At 42.3% G+C, this 23,811-nt stretch overlaps 1 long non-coding RNA gene across 2 annotated transcripts; it reads right to left on the bottom strand.

Annotated features, from left to right (window-relative positions):
• Positions 1-3,435: 3,435 nt before the first annotated feature.
• Positions 3,436-10,231, bottom strand: LOC131920175 (uncharacterized). 2 transcript variants are annotated; one of them, XR_009381528.1, is made up of 4 exons: positions 9,956-10,231; positions 8,949-9,442; positions 8,284-8,431; positions 3,436-4,412 (listed from the first exon to the last, which is right to left on the bottom strand). It is a non-coding gene; the product is annotated as an uncharacterized LOC131920175 (long non-coding RNA). The 2 variants fall into 2 exon arrangements; XR_009381527.1 differs by lacking the exon at positions 8,949-9,442.
• Between the last annotated feature and the right edge of the window lie 13,580 nt (positions 10,232-23,811).

Here is a 23,811-nt window from a genome sequence, read left to right as displayed (position 1 = left end):
CTGGTCATTTCCCCAAGCATAGCTGGCCACTGCTCTGCCTTCTGAGGGAGACCCTTTGAGATCATTGGGGTGAGCTGAACTTGTTCACTTGCGTTCAGTTGCCTTCCTGCAGGTTCTGGCAGGTCCTCACTGCGGCCTGGAAAGGCCTCGCCTCATAGAAAGAAATTACATTTGCACCAGGGCATTCTATTCTAGTGAACTTATAGGCTAGCCATTACTCCATTTCTCTATCCATCTACATAAAGTAAAGACAGTGGCCCACGTAGGCAGATGTACAAAATAACACAATCAAGTCTTTGTCTAAAAGAGAGTAGGAACAACTCAGGTTTGCATGGAGAAGGTATCTGGGATTTGGAACCTGAGTCTCATCCCAGATCTGACCTTCATCCCCCAATTGTGCTACTTTTCTTCTCCATTTCCTTAGGTTCATTTTACTATGTTTGAGATTTCTCACTACAATCCATGTCTAATATCCTGAATAGAGGAAGAAAGGAAGGGAGGGAGGGAGGGAGGGAGGGAGGGAGGGAGGGAGGGAGGGACAGAAGGAAAGAGAAGAGGAGATGATGAGCTCAAGTGTTAAGCTGTTGCCTGCCCTGTGCTTTTCTGTAAAGTAGGGGAGTGTGTCCCTGTCTCTAGTCATAAGAAGTCTTTGTTGAGATACATCTTTGAGGGGGAAAAGGAGAGATCAGACCCTTGTCCACACAAGATACCATACCCAGTCACGATTCCAAGATTTGAGACATCTGAAGCTCTGATTCTGTAACAAATCATGGCCAGTAGAGCTGATGGAGGCCCCATGCCCCCCACCCCCTTGAGGACATGCTCAGGCTCTGACGGTCTCTGGCAGTGTATGCATGTAGACTTCTAAGAAATACAGTATTTTCAAAACTTCTCTCCCAGACCTCTCATGTTCTCAACAAACTATGGAGCTGCTGTGTGGAATGAATCAGGAAGAGGTCAAGATTTTCTTTGAAATAAAGGTAGCTTAGCTATCATATCCAGCACAATGTGCAGATCTTTGTATTTAGGGGCAGTGGAGGGTGGGGGAATGCCAGGTTAAAACACAATGGAAGATAGTTTGTGCTTGGCATCAAGTAAGCAGGCAAACAAAGCCCCTGCGAAGTGAGCTGCTTGTATTTCAGGAAGGCTCGTCTGTCCTATCACCTTATGGTGAGTTGGGCTCAGAGCAGAGGTCTCTTAGAGTTGGTTTTATGGCCACAGTGGCCATATTTACTTTTCCAGGTATTTTTAGATAGACCCAGATGGGGAAGAAGGAAAGATTTCTAAAACTCCTGGTGTGTTATGCATCCCAAGGTGGGCTTGGGATTTGGATTTTATATGGCAAATACTCCTGCATTTGGTATTCATTCTGTGGATTGATTATGAGCATTATCACCGTGCCAACAGCATCCAGATATGGTGTCAGGAACAGACTGTGTGAAATGTTGTCCACTCTACCCAACAGGAGTTAGTCATTGTCAACCATGCCAATGGCTGCAAGTGGAGTTCCTGGCGTTTCTGTGCGTCTTTGGATGGCACATACCTTAGGCAAATGGATTACTTAAATAAGTCAAAAGGAAAGGAGAGGGCCTGGGTCACTTCTGAGAAGATGAAGCATCCCTTGCAGACAGCAGGACTGCTCAGCTCAAATGGGCTCCATTGTCACAGACAATTGGATTGTACTTCTATTCAATCCAATCGTCTGTGACATGGGACTGTCTCTGGAAAGGAGACTCAAGCTCCAGGATTGCCTTCCTTGCCCTTGTCTCCCTTCTCAGCCCTCAGACATCTATCTTGTCCTTAGCCATTCATCCTACAAGTGAACTCACCTGAAAAACCTAAGGTCAAGCTAGTTTGTGGCTCAGGTTGTCTGTATATCTGCTCTGGAATTTAACATAGGGTGGTCCAGAGCCCAGACATTTGCACCTGGAAAAACCTACGACAAACATCATGTGTTTAAATGGTAGCGTAGGGTCTATGAGACTTTTAGATTTAGTCTCTTCTGAAACCTTTTATAAGAAGAGTTTACTTTGCATAGCTCCAGGCCTTTTATAGACCAGGAGAAAATAGAAATGACAAAAAAAGAGAAAGAGGGAATGAGGAAGGAAATGAATCATTGAACATGAGTCTGCTGAAGATAATAATCATAATGCCACAACCATTTGTTGTTTATTGTGACAGCATTTTGTGGGGGTACTTTACAAATATTTTAATTTATCTACTCATTTATTTGTTCAATAAGCTTTGAGTCTCATGCAGGAACTGCATGAGGGACTGAAGTTTAATACAGTGTGAGATAGCCAGAGTTCCACCTGCATTAGAGTGGAGGCCACTCTCCCGTGAGGGAAAAGGATAATCAAATTATTCTTCAAATGTAACTATAATTGCAAACTAGGAAGACATTGTTTTTAAAAAAAGAGAAAACAAACAAACAGCAACAAAAAACAGAGATAGATACCCCTGAAGGTTCAAGAGATCTTACCCAATCATGGTGACAGAAAGTTTCCCAGGGAGTATAACGGATCTGAGATCTGAATGATGCAATGGGTTTTACCCAAGGGGATAGATACCGAAGTAGCTGGTGGTTTGCGAGGACTGCTAGTGACAGGCAGCCTATGCTGAGAGCTTCAGCATGAGTGTCCAGCCCTCAGCTTGAGGGCCTAATGTTATCTATGGAAACTGATGTCCTCTGACACAAAACTATAAAGTTACCCACAACATTTTGAGATTTTCTTTTTGTATTTTTTTTTTTTGGTAACTTGGTTGCATATGATTGGTTCCCAGTTTTCCAGAGTGACCTTCATAGATGAAAACATCCTGTTGCAGTATCACAGGTTGGACATGCTTGCCAGAGGTTCAGAGGGAAGGAGCATTCTCTTCCAGTTGGAAAGGTAGTAAAAAAAATCTCCTGCCAAAAGAATTGTAAAGCATTTTCATTGAGGCTGTGCTCATTTATGAAGCCACTTCATGACATATGTGCACGTGTCCCCACTGGGAAGGCTTCAGGGCTACCCTCTGATGGAGTGCTTATTAACTTGAGGACTTTCTTCTCCAGAAGATGTTAGGCAAATTCTGAAGACATTGATTGTAACATCTGGGGGCAGAGGCAGGGATATTTTCTGGATCTATGGGTAGAGGCCAAAGCCTGTGCTAATTATCCTACAGTGTGCAGGACAACCCTACCCACAAGGAAGAGTGTAGAGTCCCTATGCCAATATTTCCAATGCACCTGAGGGCCTCAGTGTGTCACTGTGAACTTATGGGAAGAGGTCAAGCTCATAATGTCTGGAGTGCACCTCTCCATGCCTTAGCCACTTCCAGAAGCGTACTTCTCCATGCCTTAGCTACTTCCTGAAGCATCCTCCTCCATGCCTTAGCCACTTCCAGAAGCATACCCCTCCATGCCTTAGCTACTTCCAGAAGCATCCTCCTCCATGCCTTAGCTACTTCCAGAAGCATCCTCCTCCATGCCTTAGCTACTTCCAGCACATTCTCTCCCAGTGCTGCTTGTCTTTATCATCACCTTTTCCCTGTGAATTCCTTGTTTCTAGAATCCATCATGCCCACTCTCCTCAGCCCCTTTGTAGGACCTTAGATGAAGGAAATGGCTGACTGATGGAAGGGGCTATACTCCTCTGTGCCTTTTGAATGGATTTTTCTCAACTCTGGAGTTCAGTGCCTGCATGAAAATCCTGGTTGGAATTCTTTAGCATGAAAAGGATCTGATCAATTCAGACACCTTCTTCCCTGGCAGCCAGTTCACCAGCAATCCTTACCAGGTTTGCTTCAAAATGGATCTCAAATGAGGGGCCTTCTTATCACTCCTTCTTTGCCCTGCTGGAGCCAAGAGGCATTTTCATCTGGTCTTCTAATTCTTCTCTTTTCCCACTCCAAATTTTGTTTGACCTGCTCACTTGTTAGGTCTGGCTACTCCCCAGCACACCATGGCTCTTCTCTTGCAGGTATGTGCCCCTTTTTTGCCTGTACCTTCACCTCTGTCTTGGACATATTCCTTAGATATTCACATGACCTCTTTTCCCAGTACATTGCAGTCTTTGCTGCTGTACCACCTCTCCCTGAAAGTCTTTCCTACGGCTCTAGTTCACCTACTACAAATGTAGACTGAAGTGTCTCAGTCCCACCCAGTCCCACCTGGGCAGTAGCCATTTTTATAAAACAATCACTCAGAGGCTTAATATTAATTACAAACTGTTTTGTCAATGGCTCAGGCTTATCGATAGTTAGCTATAACATCTTAAATTAACTTATTTCTACTCATCTATGTATCACCACAAGTCTCATGGCTTTACCTGTGTTTTATTACATCTTGCTCCCCTGATGGCTCGCAGCATCTCCCCAACTCCACCTTTTTTCTCCCCATATCTTTCTTAGATTTCCTGCCTGGCTGTATCCTGTGTTGTCATAGGCCAAAACAGCTTCTTTACTAACCAATAGTAGCAATGCATATTCACAGCATACAGAAAGACCGTCCCACAGCACTCCTCCTTTGCTACCTCCAGCTTTTCCTGTATTTGTGTTCATATTAATCATTCAACAATCCTTAAAGTTACGTTTAGTGTCTCCTCCTCCCTCCCTTCCTTCCTCCCTCTCTCTCCCCCTTCCCTCTCCCCCTCCCTCCTCCTCCCCTCCTGTCTCCTTCCCTCCCTCCCTCTCACCCTTTCCCTGTCTCTCTCCCTCCCTCCCGACTAGGGTGGCTGCTCAGTGAGCCTCAGGGATCCGCCTCTATCTGCCTTACCAGTACTAGGATTGCTTTTTGTTATTTGTTTTTATAAACATAGGTTCTGGGAACCAAACTCAAGTCCTCAAGTACTTTGTGGAATGAGCTCTCTCTCTAGGCAGTATATTTATTTCTTCATTTATCTACTTTCTCTTTCACTATAATATCTGCTATGTAGACAATAACACTTGGTGAACAAAGCAGAGGTACCCTGTGCCTGTACCAGTGATAAGCTCATGGTGGACATTCCATAAACTCTTGAATAAATGAATGCGTGCATGATAAAACTCTTATACACAGGAGTAAGAACTAAGATTAAACAAGGTTTGCCACTAAGAGAGGAGCCATGAGTTCAGATCTGGCCTTGTGCATGGTGTGGGATGCTGAGGTGAAAAACCCGAGTGAGCGTTGCAGGGACCTTGAGGACAGTGTGTTTCTGAGTGAGGGCAGGTGGGATTACCACTCATGAGGAGGAAGGGACTGGGGTAGTGGGTCTTCTTGACAGTCTTGTCAAAAGTCATTGCCAGTTTCTATGGCTTCTGGCTCCATCCACAGAGTCACCCAACTCCACGTGGTTTTAGCTTCTGCCAGGGCTCATCATGGAGAGTAGAGGCTAGCTCACCTTTGGCCTTCACCTAGAACACTGTCAATATTAATTTAACTAGCATTTGTGTTATGGTAAGTTTATCCTTTTCTAGTCTAATTTATTTTAATTTTGTATGTGCTGATTTGATGATGAAAGGATTTAATGGTAATTTGTTAAGTATATTTATTATATACTTGAAAATATTATTCCATTGTCTACCCAAGGAGACTCTCCTTAGGGCACAAAGGGAAAAGGCAGATTCTGACAGCTCTTTTCACTGAACATTTCTAGTAGATATCTTGGTGGTCCTCCACAAGTTGTCACAGAGAATCCATTTTTACTGAGACTGTTGAAAAATTGGATGGTTTTCTTATAGATTTTTCTTTCTTATATTTCATTATTCTTTTATATATCCTATTTATATATTTTATATATTTTTTATTATATATTTTTGCATGTGCTTATGCATATGTGTGGAGCCTGGAAGTTAATGTTAAATGTCTTCCTCAACTGGTTTTCACGTTTCTCTTTGAGCCTGGAACTTGACATCTCAGCTATACTGCCTGAACAGCAAGCCCCAGTGAGGCTTCTACTTCTGCCTTCCCAGACCCGCTGCCAGGCCGGGATTACAGGCACATACTGCCGCACCTGGCGCTGTGTCGTTGTGCTGGGCACCATGTGGTCCTCACACTTACACAGCTGACACTTCATCAACTAAGCCTCGCCTCAGCCTCTCATAAACGTTTCTCTCTCTCGCTCAGTTTTGAATGTCACTCAGTATGGATTTAAAATCTTGTAGCATTAGTTTCTTCAAATAGTTAGAGATGGAGTGTAGCTAGAGTTTTCCTGCCTAGCCTACAGTCAGGATAAATCTCTCTCACCTGCCAGTTCCACAGCCGCTCAGACCCAACCAAGTAAACACAGAGACTTATATTGGTTACAAACTGTATGGCCGTGGCAGGCTTCTTGCTAACTGTTCTTATGTCTTAAATTAACCCATTTCTATTAATCTATACCTTGCCATGTGGCTTGTGGCTTACCAGCATCTTCAATGGAGAGTGAGATAATCTCATTATTGAGAGCATAATTTTTGAACACTACAAACTTAAATTCAAACATTCCTTAGTGTTATGACCTTGGACAGTTTACATAATCTTAGAGACTCCCTATGTTTTCATCCATTACTTCCTTTATCTATAAAATGAGAAAATAATGAGACCCTATGGTTTCATTTTGCATTTACTTATCCACTTTTTGGGATTTGAAGACTCTGGAAAGAAATGAAGTAGGGGTAAATAAATGTAGTCAACATTCATTCAGTGTTTATCGGTGGATACCTTCTTGCTGTTTACTTTCCACACTGACCTCAATGATCATTTATGCTGGGCAGGAAGTCATAGTTAAGAGGCGCTAGAAAGAAGCAAAGTATAAACATTGCCCCTCTCTCTCAGTCCAGTAGAAGACCACACACACACACACACACACACACACACACACACACACACACAGCTACATGGTAAGCTCGGTACATGGCTATGAGAATGGAGGAGGCTTTGCAGAAGATGCCAAATTTCTGTCAGGCTGTGGAGAATGACAGATGTCGATCTTCCCAAGAAGTACAAAGGCTCTCCTGGCATTGATATAGTTATGAAAAGTCCAGTGGTTTCAAACGTTAGGTTTCCCAGAAACCTGGAAGCTGCCAAAGGATGAGGCAAATGGAGTCAAATTATTGCAAGTGTTTTGTGGTTGTTTTACAGACTTGTGACAACATACATCCCAGTCAGTTCCCAAAGCCATTGCCTTTATTGGTTTCCTATTCTTCCCCAAAGCAAGTATACCTACAGAGATTTATCCATGTGTAACAAACAATAGCTTGATTTAGAAGACCATGTGACAAAGTGATGCCTTTTAAATGTTTACCTTAATGATTTTAACTTTAATCTGATATTACTTTGAATATTTATGCTAAATTTTATAGTTTAACTGCAGATTTCAACCTCATCCACTGTTCAGAATAGTTAAAATGTTAGAGAAAGAGTTCCTAAGTGCCTATTAGTATAGATCATAATGAATGGACATTTTTGGCTTACTTTTACTGATATTGAAAAGGAAAGTTGATGCTGGCATGTTATGTAACAAAAGCTTGTTACAAAACCGTATAGCCAATGTAATACAGCTTTTATTTTAAAAAGAGAACTAGATCTCATAGAACTCTCTCTTTCTCTTTCTCTCTCTCTCTCTCTCTCTCTCTCTCTCTCTCTCTCTCTCTCTCTCATTTTCCCTCTGTATCTTAGAGTTTATATTGCTGTGATAAAACATCATGACCAAAAACAACTTATGGAGGAAAGGGTTTACTTCACCTTACAGCTCCACAGTCAGCTGTAGGGAAGTGAAGGCAGGACCCTTGAGGCTGGTACAGAAGCAGAGGCCATGGAGGAATGCTGCTTATGGGCTTGCTTCCCAAGAACACTCAAGAACACCAGCATAGGGGTGGACAACCCACAGTGAGCTGGGTCCTCCCACATTAGTCATTAATCATGAAAATACTGTTCAGACTTGCCTACAGGCTAGTCTGGTGGGGGCATTTCTCAATTATGGTTCTTCCAAAATGTCTTTAGCTTGTGTCATGCTAGCATAAAACTAGCCAGCACATTCTCTTTCAGCATATATTGATTTACATATAAATCTATAGAATATATGAATGCTTTTCTTTTTCTTCTCTTTCCATCTGAAAAACACTTTTAAAGCCAGAAGAAAGTAAGACTATTTGCATTCTTAAAAAGAAAAGTGTGTATTGATGGCTGGTTCGATTCAGCTCTTGCCTTCTAGAAAGAGGTATTCTAATATACCAGAGGTGGATATTCCAAAAAGAACCTTCATTAGTTAGTTGTCAGCACAGTTGGGACTCCAGACTTGTCTTGGGAGTTCTAAATGGGCAGCTGCCTAGAGAATGACCAACCTCTCTTGGAAATGCAGTCCTAATATCATCTCCATGCTCCTCTATGGCTGGAGATGTGCTCAGCAGAGCCCCGAGCGGCTAGCACTGGAAGTTGATGGCTTTTGTTCCTTATGCTCTTTCAGGCAGATCCTCCAGATCTGAAAGGCAGCTTCAGAGAGAGGTCATGGGTGGGCTTTAGGATGTGCCTTCACTACCTCATTAGCATAGAGCTATTTTCTGTCTTAAAAACAAAACAAAGAAATAACAAAAACACAACTTGTTGTGTTGTAATTCCTCCCTAGTTGCCCAACTCCAGATTTCAGCATCTTCAACACGCGTCTGGGACAAGAGCAGCCCTTGAAAGAGCTATCCAACGCTTCTTACATTAGTGGATAGTTTCATGTCATCATCTCTCCACATGACAACTAAGAGTCCACTGTTAACATGAAGAAGCATTTTCTTCTGGTTTATAATCTGCTGACTGCTCTTACACCTATCCTCTCTCCTCTGCTCCTCATCTTCACTCTCTGAAAAGAGAACCTAGTTATTATTGTGTTTCAGATGAGCGAACTGAAGTACAGAGAGGTGATGTTACTGCTTGAGGATCTTTGTCTGGACACATTCACTTGCATACCTGAAAAGACCTCACCAATGGACTAAGGTCAAATGAAACTTAATCAGCTTACCTAACTTTCAAGTTTAAGATACACCAGATCCAGGTACAGATGAATCCAGATGTTTGAGAGATGTTATCAGGCTCTCCGACCATGTCTAGACTCTGTTTTCTCTCTATGATAGCTTCACTTCCAACATCTTTACATATGGTATCCAGTTGACCACCAAGCTAGCTGTCAGCCACAGGAGACAGACAACTCCGGCTTCCCAGTGATTTTTGTCCACTCTGACTGTCACTCGGCCCTATTTGGCCCAGTCTCCCCCACTCTACCCTACTGTACCTCTCCCTATGTCCAGGAAGGGGGAGGTTCTGGTTGCCATGGGGTGGGGTTAGGTCATACCTACAACATGATGTGAATTGGGAGTGTCTGTGAGAATTGAGAGTACCACTCACCAAAGGGGCATGAGCTGGAGGAAACAGCAGTGCCAGCCTTCATGGTATCAAGTCAGATGAAAGATAAGCAGTAAGGCTAGAGATCTTCAGGGAATGCTGGACTCTGGGAAACTGAACAAAGTCCCAGACAGGTCCAGGGGCTTTGTAAATCCCTCACACCATGCCTTACCTCTACCCTTGGGACACTTGAGCTTTGGACAACTTGGATGTCCTTGAATTCATATAGACACTGAGCATTGTCTGTACAAATGTGTGCCATGGTTCATTTTCATGCCCACTTTCAAGCATATGTGTAGCTATGATAGTAAAATACAAACTCACTTTAAAACATTACTAAATTGGCAGTGGTTTGATTCTCATGTATATTATTTATGTGTATATAAATTTCATGTTACACAAGGTTTTCAGGAAGTTTTTCCATCTAAAGGAGGAAAGGAAACAGGTTTGGAGCCCACCTCTGCCACTACTTAGAGAATGCTCCCTTAGGCCTCAGTTTCCTGATCAGTGCTATGGGGTGTCCTGCCATAAAGCCTTACAGTAGTGTTTCTGTATGAAAACTGGAGGAATTATAGAAGTATAGTTTTAAAACTTATAAAATAGCATTGATGTTTTATTTTTACTTACCCAGTGTTCAAGGATGCTGCTCTTAATGTGTTGTATAAACCACTAATGGCCCGTGATGCAAAATAAGCTTGTCCATTCCTACAGTAATTGAGCAAATCGATGAAGGCCTTCTGTTGTATGTGGGGAGCAGCAGACCTATAGATTTTTAGATGCCCTTCATTCAAGGCTTTATATTCCAGGAAGCACATTTTATCTTTCTCCTGTAGGAAATGATTGGCCACTTCCAATTTCTGCTGAACATATTTCTGTATCCAAATGTGATTTTGGTATGTTTCTATAAACAGAACACACTTCTTTGTGTGTTCTGGAAAAAAATAGAACACTAGCAGCTCTCCAACAGCATACATTCTGTTCTTTCTAGTTGCTAACCCACCCAAGGAGGGACACTACCCACCCAAGAAGAACTACTATCCACCCAAGGAGAACAACTATCCACCCAAAAAGAGATGCTACCTACCCAAGGAGGGCCACAATCTACCCAAGAAGGGCCACTACCCCCACAAGGAGAGCCACTACCCACTCAAGGAGGGCTACTATCCACCCAAAGAGAGCCACTACCCACCCAAGGAGGGCCACTACCCACCCAAGGAGGGCTACTATCTACCCAAGGAGGGCCACTACCATAATTTCTAACAGCACAAATGTTTTACCTATGTCTTAAATCCAGATAAATGTACTCATTTTGCATCTAGCGTTTTCTGTTAAAACCAAAAAGGAAAAACTCATTCATTTTGTTGTATAGAATGATACCAGACAGTACACTTTCATTGCTGTATACTATTCTTCCCACCCCAATGTGTGTGTGTGTGTGTGTGTGTGTGTGTGTGTGTGTGTGTGTGTTTGTGTGTACAGATAAATGTACCACTTACTAATTTATTCCTAGGTATTTGGGAATATTCCAAACAGTATGTTGTCAACATTCTGAATGGTGTTTTGGGTGAACTCTTGTGTAAATTATCTTGCCTTACAGAACATATATGAGCTCAGATTTAGTAGATACTGCCAAAACATTTTTCAAAGCCCATGTATCATCAGCATACCTTACTGGCAGTGTAGTTTCTGCCCACTGCTTGTAGATACTTCAGTTTTTCTGTCTTTAATTTTAGCTATTCTACTAAATTTGGTTTTCATTTGCAGTTTGCCTTGGAACTTGATTTAATTTACTTTTTGCAAATAGTAAAGTTGAAGCTTGTTTTGTGTTTTCATTGACCATTTGGACACTCCTTTTCAGGGCCAGTGCCTATTCACACACTTGCTTGTTTTCAGCTTACACTGACATCATCCACCTTGGTCTCTGGAAAGTTATTTTCTGCTCCTGTTTTGTTGCCTGGGCAATTGCTTTAAGTTTCAATATTTCTAGCATTCATTTTAAAATCCAGAACCTATTAAGTGACCCACAACATGGTGTTATTTCACTCATCACCCCTTCTCCGGAAGAATGTTTCTTTGGCCTCTGATCTTGGAGGGACAACTGGCTCTTTGACACATGCTGATGAACAAATCAGACATGCTCTTGTCCACTTGGTACCACCATCAGCCAGGAGAAGATACATATGTGACAAAATCTGGGGCAGATTACAGTAGCGCCATGAAAGAGTCTAACAGTGGGGATCAAATACAGGGGCTTCTTTTCAGCTCCACAAACTTCCCTGTTAGTGATTGTGAGGTCTTAAACCTAAGAAAGTGGCCATGTAGAAAGGCCAGGGAAGAAGCACCTGTATGCCTGGTGTGGGAAATGCTGTGTGTCTGCAACTACAGCTGGGAAACATCTTCTATCAAAGGACAAATAAAACAAATATATAATTTGGTTTCCTCAGCCCCCATGGTTTGAACTCAGCTGTGCTGTTCCACCCCAAAGCAGCCATGGGCAACATGTACATAAATGAGCCTGCCTGTGTTCCAGTAAAACTTTATTTATAAAAATAGGCAACGGATCAAAGCTAGCTCATGGCTGTATGTAGTTTGGCAACCTCAGGTCTCAGTCATGGAGAAAATTCCAGTCTCATTTTGCCCTGCCTCTGTGGGCCCATTTCTAGCTTTCTTGTTTCTAGCCCCCTCTCCCATAATCGAGTCCTTCTGCAAATCTAGAACCAGTTTTTGAAGGTTATGAAGACGATGCTTCTCATCTCCCATTACACCCTCTCAGAATCTTGCTGTTAAACAGATGAGAAAATAAAGCAGATGGAGACCTTAATGAGGTGGTGCAGGACTTAAATGCCATGTGGTGCAGCCTGGGATTCAGAGTGAGATTCTGAACTTCCCATCTCTTCCCTGTACTTGAGATATGGTGGTTACTGGGTATGTGAGAGACAGAGAAGTGGGGAAGGTGACTGCTAGCCCCTACTTTGAAAAACTTATTCAGATTTTCCATTTAGGAGGAGTTCAAAAATTTTTTCTGATCTCTCCTTTTGATGTGCTTTTCCTTCCTAGACTATCAACCATCCCCATATCTCAGAATATAGTCCATTCCCGCCTTCCTTTGTTCACTTACCCTTGTCTATTTACTGTTGCATATATTGCCATGACCTACACTTGCCGTCTTTTGTCGGACCTGGCCTTGTGTCCATGGTGTAGTAGCTAACATGTAGAATTTGATAAGTGGATGAATGGTTCCATATCACTATATCATTTCATTCATAATTAATAGGTAAATACATGAATTGGATTTTCAAGAAGAATAAAAGTCCTTCTGATTTAGGCCTGAGTGACCAGGAATGTGTATATCATAGTCAGAAGCTAGAAAATTAAGAGAAGGCCCAAAATGGTTGGACAATTCCCAAATATCAGTTATGCCCAATTGATGAATAGAAGTGAAGTCTGGATCTTAGGAGAGATATCTGAGTTTATCTAGACGTCAAAACTAAACACAAAGGTTCTGGGGAGATGAATCAGTCAGTAAGATATTTGCTGCATAAACATAAGGATCTGGGTTCTGGTCCCTAGCATCCATGTAAAAAGACAGGTGTGGCAGCATACATCGACAACCCCAACATTGGGGAGCTGAAGACAGGTGGGTCCCTACAGTCCTTTGGTCAGCCAGCCTATCTGAATGGAGAGACTGCCTCTCAAAAAATAAAGGGGAAAGTGACTGAGCAAGACACAATATTGACCTCTCATCATCATACTCATGTATGTACACACATGTACACACACTCACACACACTAATGATAAGACAAAGAGTTAAGGCTGGAATGGACTATATTCTGAAATATGGGGATGGCTGATAGTCCAGGAAGAAAAAGGATATTGAAAGGAGAGATCAGAAGGATTTTTTGAACTCCTCATAAATGGAAAATCTGAATAAATATATGATTTTTCAATATACCTTCTAATAGAAATGAGAAGCCAAGAAGGCTAAGGTAGGAAGCATGTGACAATCGAAAGATGGCAGAAGGAGGTCAACAGTCAGATTTCTAATGAGACTCAATCCACATAAATAGCCATCTCTTCTCTCTGTGCAGTAAAACCACATCAGAAGATGTCTTGCAAGTTGTATTTGCAGCCAGATAGGCCTTGGGCTCCACTGTTGACTTGCCTACTCACCAGCTATTTGTCTTGAACAACTATCTCACTTGGTCTAAACTTTAGTTTCAGACTCTTATAGTGAGATGATAGTAGAACAGTCTTCAAAATGTGGCTATAGGGACTAAACGGGATGATATGCAGAAGCCATTGGCATCTTCAGGGTGCAACTGGCACAACTTCAAAAGCCTATTCATCCTCATCTGAGCAACTCTTTCTCCTCAAGCCCTGGATTTCAGTGGAACAAACAGTGTAAATGTGTGGGCTGTGCAGAGAGCTGGCACAGACAAGCTTGGTCCTGGCCCTCTTGTATGGCAGCTGATGTATTTAACCTTCCTTCCTCTTCATTTCTCTGCTTGCATTTAGAGAAAATAATTGCACTTGCTTCCCAAAAATAGAGAGTTAGTACATCTGCGGTTCTTAAAATAATAGCATATAAGTGCTCAGTATATTTTGTTTTGGGGTAGTTTTATCATTATTCTTATTTCTTTTAGGTACATGGTTACTTTAAGGCAAGACAATCAATGTGTATTTTGGAGTCCCTAATGTGAGGCCATTCTGAGAATGTATCTGAACACTTACTATTCTAACTTCAGCACATAACTTCAGACATCTATTCTTACAGGTCAGTAGATTTTTCTTGTTCAAGATAGCAAGGTTGACAAGAAACTTTGATGGACATTTGCTCCAAAGGAGTTCCTGAATCAGTGCCTCAGCTGTGAGAAAGAACCAATATGTTCCCTTTTTATTTCCTTTCTAGTCCTTAGATGGCTGTTCACAGAGAGCAATTGGGCATCACAGGGAACCCTGAGACAATAAGCACTATTAACAGGACCTACCCTTACATTTTTTTATACAAACACATATATACTTTTAAATCTAGGTTCCATGTAGAAAAGGTAACATATTGATCTTCCTGAGTCTCCAGCTGCATGCGTTTCCCTCTAATGTCACGCTACCTTTGTCTTCTTTAGGATTGTATAAAATTCAGCTCTGTGTGTGCACCACATTTTCTTTACTCAGTCACGTGCTGATGGGCATCTAGGCTGGCTCCATATTGTGGCTGTTGTAAATAGTGCAACAATAAACAAGGATATGCAATTACCTCTGTGCTTCTTGACTTTGGTTACTCCAGAGCCCATACTTTTGAGAGCATTATTAGACAAGAACATCCTGCAGAGAAGAGCTTCAAAACAAAGCTTGACAGAGGAAGTGGGAGGTGAAGAGCTGCTGAGCCACTTCCTGCAGGGATATAAGACAAGAGGAAGTGTGCTGTCTTGGAGTGAACTGCAAAGCAATGTATGGTAATGAGACAGGGAGCTGACACAACTGTGAAGCCCCCACCACAACCACTGATGCTCTCCTGCTGTGAGACCTCTCTGGGCCTCACTTTCTCACATGCGAAATGGGAATCATGACAGAGTCACCTATAGCATTAGCAGTCAGGCAGAAATGACAGGGTGTAGAAGGGTCTGGTGCGTGTGCTTGCTGGTATCTTGTTGCCATCCTTCCATCATCACCGGAAGAGCAACATCCGTGATGAGATGCAAGCCTGTAAGAAGCAAGTGGTGAAATGAAACCTCAGGGAGCCAGATAGCTTACTTACCACAAGGGCCCAGGTAGCATGAGAGTCTCTCTGGATCCCACTTTATTATCAGATGACCTTGAACAAGTTATTTCCTACCTCAAGGCCACAGTTGCCCCCTCTGAAAACCAGGAATGATAATTGTACCTCATCGTGCTGTTGGGAGGATTGAATGACAAGGCACCAAGAACACTTAGCATGGTACCTGTGTATATCAAGTGACCAGAAAGTAATAAGCATCATTAAAACGGAAACACAAAATTTGATTTCGAGCTGTAATTCAAGTTGTTCTTAGAGAGGCAGAGGCTTGACACTTAGCAGGAACTTGGTGCTGTTGTGCCAAGTACAAGCAGGGCTGGGAAAGGATGGCCACACACTGTAGTGGTTTCTCACACTATTGGTCCTGCAGGGAGTCTCAGCTTCCCTCTCCAATCTTCTAGAAAACTAGTAGCTGAAAGTCAACATCATTGCTATGGATTGTTACAGGTTCATGTGACTGCATATTACTGTTTGGCCAAGGAGAGTGAGAACGGAAAGAGCCAGGGGCGAGCTGCACTTTTGGGGTCACATTCAGGAGGCAGTGGTTACTTTTTAAAGCAGCCTTGGTCTCCATCTTTGGGCTTACACCCACACTCACTCATGAAACACTTTGTCCTCATAGTTGGAAAATAAAACAAGATTCATAAGGGAATTAATAAACAAGCCAAAGAATTCTCGTCTGCCTTTTAATTATAGAAGAGTGATTGCTATGCTAATCATAATCAGCATCAAGGTCAAAAGTTGCCACCACTCCGGAATGAACATTTAGAAAATAGATTAGCTAGAGTCCCCATGCTATTTCTGAACTCCCAGCTCACACAGCTTCAAAATAGAATGCTGTGTCTTTTAAGAGGAGCTATGTAATGCTAATACATTGATTAATTAAATGTTACCCCCACTGACCTGCCAATGTCCACAGCAAGGAGACCCATAAGAAGGCCCATGAATCAGAGTGGCTGCGTACACTGCTGGGTTAATGCTGGTTGTTTGTTGCCTTAAGCTCTTGCTTCCTCTCTGGCAGGTACCACTATCAGATGTGTTAAAAGTACTTAGAAGTTAGGTTAATGCAAATAAAGAAATAAACATAAATGTACTTGTTGAATATGGATTCATTTCAATTTATTCCTGGGTATTGGCATCCACATTATATCTCTCTGTCTGTGGCTTTATAAAATTTGACTTCTGTCTCACACCACATGCAAAAATAGATTCCAGTTATAAAACAAAATGAAGTTAAAGTTAAAGGATATTATTCATATCAGAGAACATTATTCAGCCTTAAAAAAGAATGAAATGCTGTTACATGCTACAACATAGATGAATATTGAAATTTTTATGCTAAGTAAAATACTGTGATACACAAGGCCACATACTATGTAATGTCTTTGAGATGAAATATCCAGAATACATAAATACAGACAGCGAGGAGGGAGATGAGTAGATCAGTACTCCATTTTAAATAATGGGGCAGAGGAAATAGGGAATAATTGCTTTGTCAGAAGGAGGTCTCTTTGGGAGACTAGATAAAGAAGCTTGTCAATGCCCCTAACACTACCAAATTGAACACTTGAAAGAAGTTGACTTTATTGTAAAACGCCCATCTTAATTCAGAAGAAGCTTAAGGAAGAAGAAAAACATAGGACAACCCACACAATTTGGGATAGAGCTGCTTTTTTTTTTAACCTTTATTTATTTTGTGATTGTGTGTGGCATACACACATACACACACATATGCCACAGCATACATGTAAAGGGCTAAGGACAATTTGTGGAAGCCAGTTCTTTCTTTCCACCATGTGTATTCTGGGAATCTAAGTCAGGCTATCAGGTTTGGAGGTAAGGCTTTTATCTGCTGAGCCATCTCAGTGTCCTCATTTTGAAAATGTGTGTGTGTGTGTGGGTTGCCATGGAACACATGTACAAGTCAGAGAACAAATTGCAGGACTTGGTTGAAAGGATCGAACTCAGGCTGTCGGGCTTGGCGATAGGCTCCTCTACCTGCTGAGCCATCTTGCTGACTCTGGGGGGTGGGGGCTTCCTAAGTCAGGTGCTCAGCATCATCAAGTGAGAGAGACTAATATCCACATGTTGTAAAAGATATCATGGTATGTATAAAAAGATAAACAAATGCTCATCAAATCCATAGGAAGGAAGACAAGGCTAGTTTAAAATGTAAGTGTCTACAAATAAGTAGTTCATAAAAGGTTAAATGAAAATAACCAGGAAATATAAAAATATTGAGTTAAACATGCAGTAGCAATCGCTAACTGACAAAATCCCCCCTCCACACACACACACACACATACACACAGTAGCTATCACTGACAAGATCCCCCCACAGTAGCTATCACGGACAAGATCCCCCCACAATAGCTATCAAGGACAAGATCCCCCCCCACAGTAGCTATCATTGACAAGATCCCCCCCACAGTAGCTATCATGGACAAGATCCCACACGCACAGTAGCTATCATTGACAAGATCCCCCCACAGTAGCTATCACGGAAAAGATCCCACACACACAGTAGCTATCACAGACAAGATCCCCCCCCCCCACAGTAGCTATCACGGACAAGATCCCCCCCACACAGTAGCTATCATTGACAAGATCTCCCCCACAGTAGCTATCATTGACAAGATCTCCCCACAGTAGCTATCACGGACAAGATCCCCCCACAATAGCTATCAAGGACAAGATCCCCCCCCACAGTAGCTATCATTGACAAGATCCCCCCCACAGTAGCTATCACGGACAAGATCCCACACGCACAGTAGCTATCATTGACAAGATCCCCCCACAGTAGCTATCACGGAAAAGATCCCACACACACAGTAGCTATCACAGACAAGATCCCCCCCCCCCACAGTAGCTATCATTGACAAGATCCCCCCACAGTAGCTATCACGGACAAGATCCCACACACACAGTAGCTATCATTGACAAGATCCCCCCCCCACACACACACAGTAGCTACAGCTGACAAGATCACCTTCCACACACAGTAGCTGTCACTGACAAGGTTCCCCTCACAGTAGCTGTCACTAAATGGCAAGCCCTCTTCTCTTCCACACACACAAAGACTAGAAAGTAGAAGGGACACTGGTTGGGAAGGAGGGATGGAGTCAGTGGATGGGAAAGGAATAAGAGGTAAGGATATGAATGATCACAATACGTTGTATGAATGTGTGAAATCATCAAATGGGGGAAAACTCAATTAATAGGGAAAAAGAAGAAGACCATTTCTTTTTTTTATTAAATCTTTGAAATTTATTTTACATACCAACCACAATTTCCCCTCCCTCCTCTCATCCCGTTCCCTCCCTCCACCTCCTTTCTACCTCTGCCCCATCCACTCCTCAGAAAGTGTAAGGCCTCAAGTGGGAGTCAACAAAGCATGACATATCAAGTTGAGGCAGGACCAAGCCCCCATCAAGGTGTCCCACCATAGGGAATGAGCTCCAAAAAGCCAGCTCGTGCACCAGGTGCAGATCCTGCACCCACTGCTGGGGCACCACAAATAGACCAAGCTACACAACTGTATCCCACACACAGAGGGCCTAGGATCCCCAGCTGTCGGCCTACAGTCCTTGAGCTCCCACAAGCTCAGGTCAGCTGTCTCTGTGGTTTCCTCATTATGACCTGGACCACTTTCTTGCTCATATGATCCTTCCTTCCTCTCTTCAACTTGACTCCTGGAGCTCAGCCCAGTGCTTGGCTGTGGATCTCTGCATCTACTTCGATTAGTTACTAGATGAAGGTTCTATGATGACAGTTAGGGTATTCACCAATCTGATTACAGGAGAAGGCCAGTTCAGAAACCCTCTCCACTATTGTGGGATCATCCTTTTGGATTCCTGGGAGTTTCCCTGGCACCAGATTTCTTCCTAACCCCATAGTGACTCCCTTTATCAAGATATCTCTCTTATTGCTCTCCATCCTTCCCCAAATCAACCGTCCAGGTCCCTCATGTTCCCATCCTCCATTCCCGCCCCTCCACACCTTCCTTGCCCCAGTTTACTCAGGAGATCTCATTTATTTCCCCTTCCCAGGGCAATCCATGCATCCCTCTTAGGGTCCTCCTTGTTACCTAGTTTCTCTCGGGCTGTGGATTGTAGCCTGATTATCCTTTGCTTTACGTCTAATATCCATTTATGAATGAGTATATACCATGTTTGTCTTTCTAGGTCTGGGTTACCTCACTCAGGATTATTTTTAAAGACCATTTCTTATTCATCAAGTTGGGGAAAATCCCACAGACACTATAAGAACAGTGTTTTTAACGAGGTGAGTAAAAGGCAGTATTGTATCCTGCTAGAAGTTATGTGATAGGTAAAAACATGCTGAAAAATAACCTTATCGTCTTTATTAAAATGTTAAATGTTTATGCCTTTGAACAATTTTCTCTTAAAAATCTAGCTCAAAAAATCAAAGCATAAAAATGTAAGTACGCTTTAGAAGAATTTTTATTGTAACTTTATTGATAGCAATAAAAATTATGAGGAATAACATGAAGGCACACAGGACACAGGGAGACAGACTATTACACCGAAGAAGTAGGACATTAAGCTGCGGTGTGGGAGAGTCGGCTCAGTGGATAAAAGTGCTTGCTGCCGGACCTGACTAGCTGAGTTTGATTCCTTGACCCACGTTGTTGAGGGAGAGACCTAACTACCTCCAGTTGTCCTCTGAGCTTCATGAGTACATCTCAGCATGTGCACAAGATAAAGATGAAATTTTAAATTTATTTTTTGAAAAGAATATTAAGCAACTATGAAATGTGTCTCTACATCTCCGTGTGTTTCTTGTGCTTTTTCTTTGGCTCATTTTTTTTCCTGTTTGTTTTGTCATATTCTGGTTTGTTTGTTTTAATTTACTTTAATTTTTTGAGATTCCTGCTAGTTTTCTAGTGAGAAAGAGAATGAAAGAGTATGGATTGAGGTGGGTGGGTAGGTTGGGAGGATCTTGGGAGGAGTTGGGGGAGGGGAAACTGTGATCAGAATATATTGTATGGAAAAAAATCTATTTTCTTTTTTCTTTTTTTTTTGGTTTTTCGAGACAGGGTTTCTCTGTGTAGCTTTGCACCTTTCCTGGGACTCACTTGTAGCCCAGGCTGGCCTCGAACTCACAGAGATCCACCTGCTTCTGCCTCCCGAGTGCTGGGATTAAAGGCATGCGTCACCACCACCCGGCCCCTATTTTCAATAAAAAAGAAAAAATAAGTAATATCAGAAACATGTCAGTCTATGTGTGGAGATTTCCTTATAGTATTAATTTTAAAAATTAAAGGAGAGAGAAGTTGGAAATGTGCATTTAATGATTAATGTTAAAATTAGGTGGAGGAAGGGAAAGAGGAAATGGTTAATTATTTTTATATACCCGTGAAGCCTTTAAATCCATTTGGTATTTATTGTGTTTGTGTTTTAAGAAAAAGAAAAGATTGCTCCAAATAATAGGGGCATAAATATAAGCAGCTGCATTTAAGCTGCCATGTGGGACATGGAATGGCAGAGACAGAGGCAGGGGAATCATGAGTTTGAAGCCAGCCTGGGCCACATAGTGAGACCTTGTCTCAAAACAGCAAAAATTCTACAATCTATATATTTCACAATTATTAAAATTCTTAGACTTTATTTAGAGGCCAGTATCTGGGGCTGGTATGTAGCTCAGTGGTAGGATACTTGCCTAGCATGCACACAGTCCTGGATTCGAAGTTTGTTTCCTAGGACTGAAAAACGCAAAAGAAAACAGGATGGTATGTATCTGTGACTACTCAGAGTTGCTTTAAAAGCACATAAAAGTGGGAAATACTGAATTTCATCTGGTATCTCTTTCTACACCATTAGAAACCAAAGCCCAAATGAAGAGCTGAGATTCTGAGGGACTTCCGGACTTGGCAGCTTAAATGAAGCTGCCTATATTTATGTCCCCATCGTTTGGAGCAATCTGTTTTTCTTTAATCCCAAACAAGGTCTCAGGGGGCTTCAGCACTGTGCATGGGAGGATGCCGCAGCTCCCTGTCTATCTTCCACCCTGGCCTAGGATCCACTGGGTGCATTCCAAGACCCAGCTCTGTTTCTCAGCATTTCTAGCCTCTTGCAAGTTATGTCTGTATGTTAAACCAGATACATCTTCCTGGCCACGGACCCAGTAGCTCCAGGAGTCTAGAGCCCAGGGCTTGTGTTCAGAGGGGTGGAGCTATGGCCCTGGCTCTACCATCAAGCATTTTTTTTTATCTTGTGCAGGTTCCTCTGATACTGTGCTTGCCTCCATTCCCAGCACAGAGAAAAGAATTATGTCTTTGTCCTTAGGATGGTGACATGGGATACTGTAAATTATATTCACAGAATGCCTCTAGGTGACTTGGCACATTGCAAGCATTCAGCAACCAGTGGCTGCTATAAATGGTGGGTTCCAGAGAAGATGGCTTCTGTCCTCCCTAACATATGCACAGAACCAGCTCTTTTTAAAAAAAAAAAAATCATTCAGCAGCCAACTAATTTATTCACTCTCCTATTCACCAAATACCCAAAGACCCTAGCTTATCTGTGACACTGTACTCAGTGAGGCCACTTATCCTGCTCTTCAGACTTCCCTCTGCCTCTATTTCCCTGCTTTGCCCCTTCTCCTTACCTTCCTCAGACACAGCCTCCTAACCTCTCTTTAAATTATTTAATAATGCCTTTGCCTTTCCTATTTGCTCTTTGTAGAATATTCTTCACCTACTCCATTCAGTTTTTTCTCATATGTCACCCATATGATATATGTGGGACCATCATAGCCCAGAGGAGCTGGTCCCCTGTGTGCTCTTCTATGCTTCACAGTGATGGCATTCCTGACTGTTTGGTTCCCTCATATTAGCATGTAAGCCTCACTATTACAAGGATGCTCTTACCTCCTTTGTATTTCCCATGTTTTTAGAGCATATAGTGGGATCTCAGGAAACAGTCTTTGTGTGAACACGCTGGCTCTGTGTGTGTGTGTGTGTGTGTGTGTGTGTGTGTGTGTGTGTGTGTGTGTTCCATGAGGGGACCAGGTGAGTTAATTCAGAAGCAAACAGTACAGAACTTCATTTCTGTTTTTCTTAGAACCATCCTGTCCTGACACAACATGATTTTAACAAGCCAGCAAGCAGATTGCCACAATAAATGTTGTTTAGGTACAAGGCATCTTTATATTGAGGCTAATAAAACAGTCCTATGGTACCAAAATCCTCAAGTTGAGTGACTGGTTAACTGTTTGATCATAAATAATTTGAGTTGGCAAGAAATATTCTCACTTCAGCTTATGATGCTATACTGTTACTTCTCTGGACTTCATCTGACACACTGGAATATTATAGACTAAAAAGTAATAATAAAAAAAGGACTACAGCCAAGCAGTACAGGTCAGAGAAAAAGGAAGCAAGATGCCAAGAGTAGGAAGATGAGAAGGCCACCCAGCTCACCGACAGTTGGCACTATGTGAACTTGTGATGGTAACACGGTCTTATGGCCAGAAGTGGGCAATAAGGATGGTTTGAAGGAGAGAGTGTGTGTGTGTCCTTCAGGACAACAGAGTGGCTGTCCATTCCATCCCATTACACTCCTCACATCACACCGAAAGTCTGGCCGTAAGTATTTGCTGTACTTAGCATTTTCAGGACTCTAGAATGGGAGCAAAATGGATTCACATTTAAATCTAGGTATGATGCTTTCTAGTTGGGTGACTTTAAGTGAATTAGTTGGTCTTTCTGAACCTCAGTTTCTATATTTCTAAAATGGAATAGTGCTGATGAGATGGCTCAGCAGGTAAAGACTGCTGTTGCCGAGACAACTGAATCCATCTCCAGGGAGACCTGGTGCAAGGAGAGAACCAATTCTCTTCAAATTGTCTTCTGAACACACATGATATAGCATGTACTCATGTGCTCATAGCCATACACAAAAATGTAATCAAGTGTTTTAAAAAATTTAATATGGGATGTACAAGATGATGACATTTTATGTTTACTCATCTAAGGACACCGACTACTCAAGACCCCCTCCTGCACTTGTTAGCTATGGCTTCACCATCTAAACTAGTCCTGCTGACAAAGAAATCTGTACCAAGTACTAGAGTCTTTGGGATAGTGGCAGATCAAATGGTAGCAAGAAAGAATGCTGGGACTCCTGTCCAGCCCCTCCCACTGCGTTGGAGAGTTAGCAGTTATCTCAAAGGTGGCACACTTGAAAACTCTCTCATTTGCATGTAGATTTTTTTCCTTCCTTTGCTCTGGCTTCCTTTTTTTTTTTTTTACTGGAGACCTACACAGGTGTTATGGAAAGAAGAGCTGCTGTGTGGGACTGACTGTGCCAAACATGTTTTCATACCAGCAATTCATGAATTCTGTACTTCGTAGACCTTTAATGGATTTTCAGTAATATTCTGGCCACCTCTAAACTTCCCTTAATTTGAAAAATAACTTCCTGGAAGCATGGTGTCCTCAATGAAAAGAACACACTTGTGTTTCTTCTTGCTCAGAAAATGGAGGGGATTATAATGACTGTTTTGAATCCAATCATGTCATGTCTCTGGAACTGTGAGCAAGCTATCTCCTAGGAATCAGGCTGTTGGAAACGCCTGCCGGCAGGCTGCAACACAACAATTTGGACGGATCTGAGACGTGCTGCAGTTCAGGGGAGACAAACACCGAGAGTGGAAGTTGAGATGTCCTATGGGAAAGGAGGTGGG

Source organism: Peromyscus eremicus, chromosome 9 (assembly GCF_949786415.1).
Source record: "Peromyscus eremicus chromosome 9, PerEre_H2_v1, whole genome shotgun sequence".
NCBI classification, from domain to species: Eukaryota; Metazoa; Chordata; class Mammalia; order Rodentia; family Cricetidae; genus Peromyscus; species Peromyscus eremicus.
Note: the sequence above shows the minus strand (reverse complement) of the source record. Positions and strands in the feature narration are given on the sequence as shown.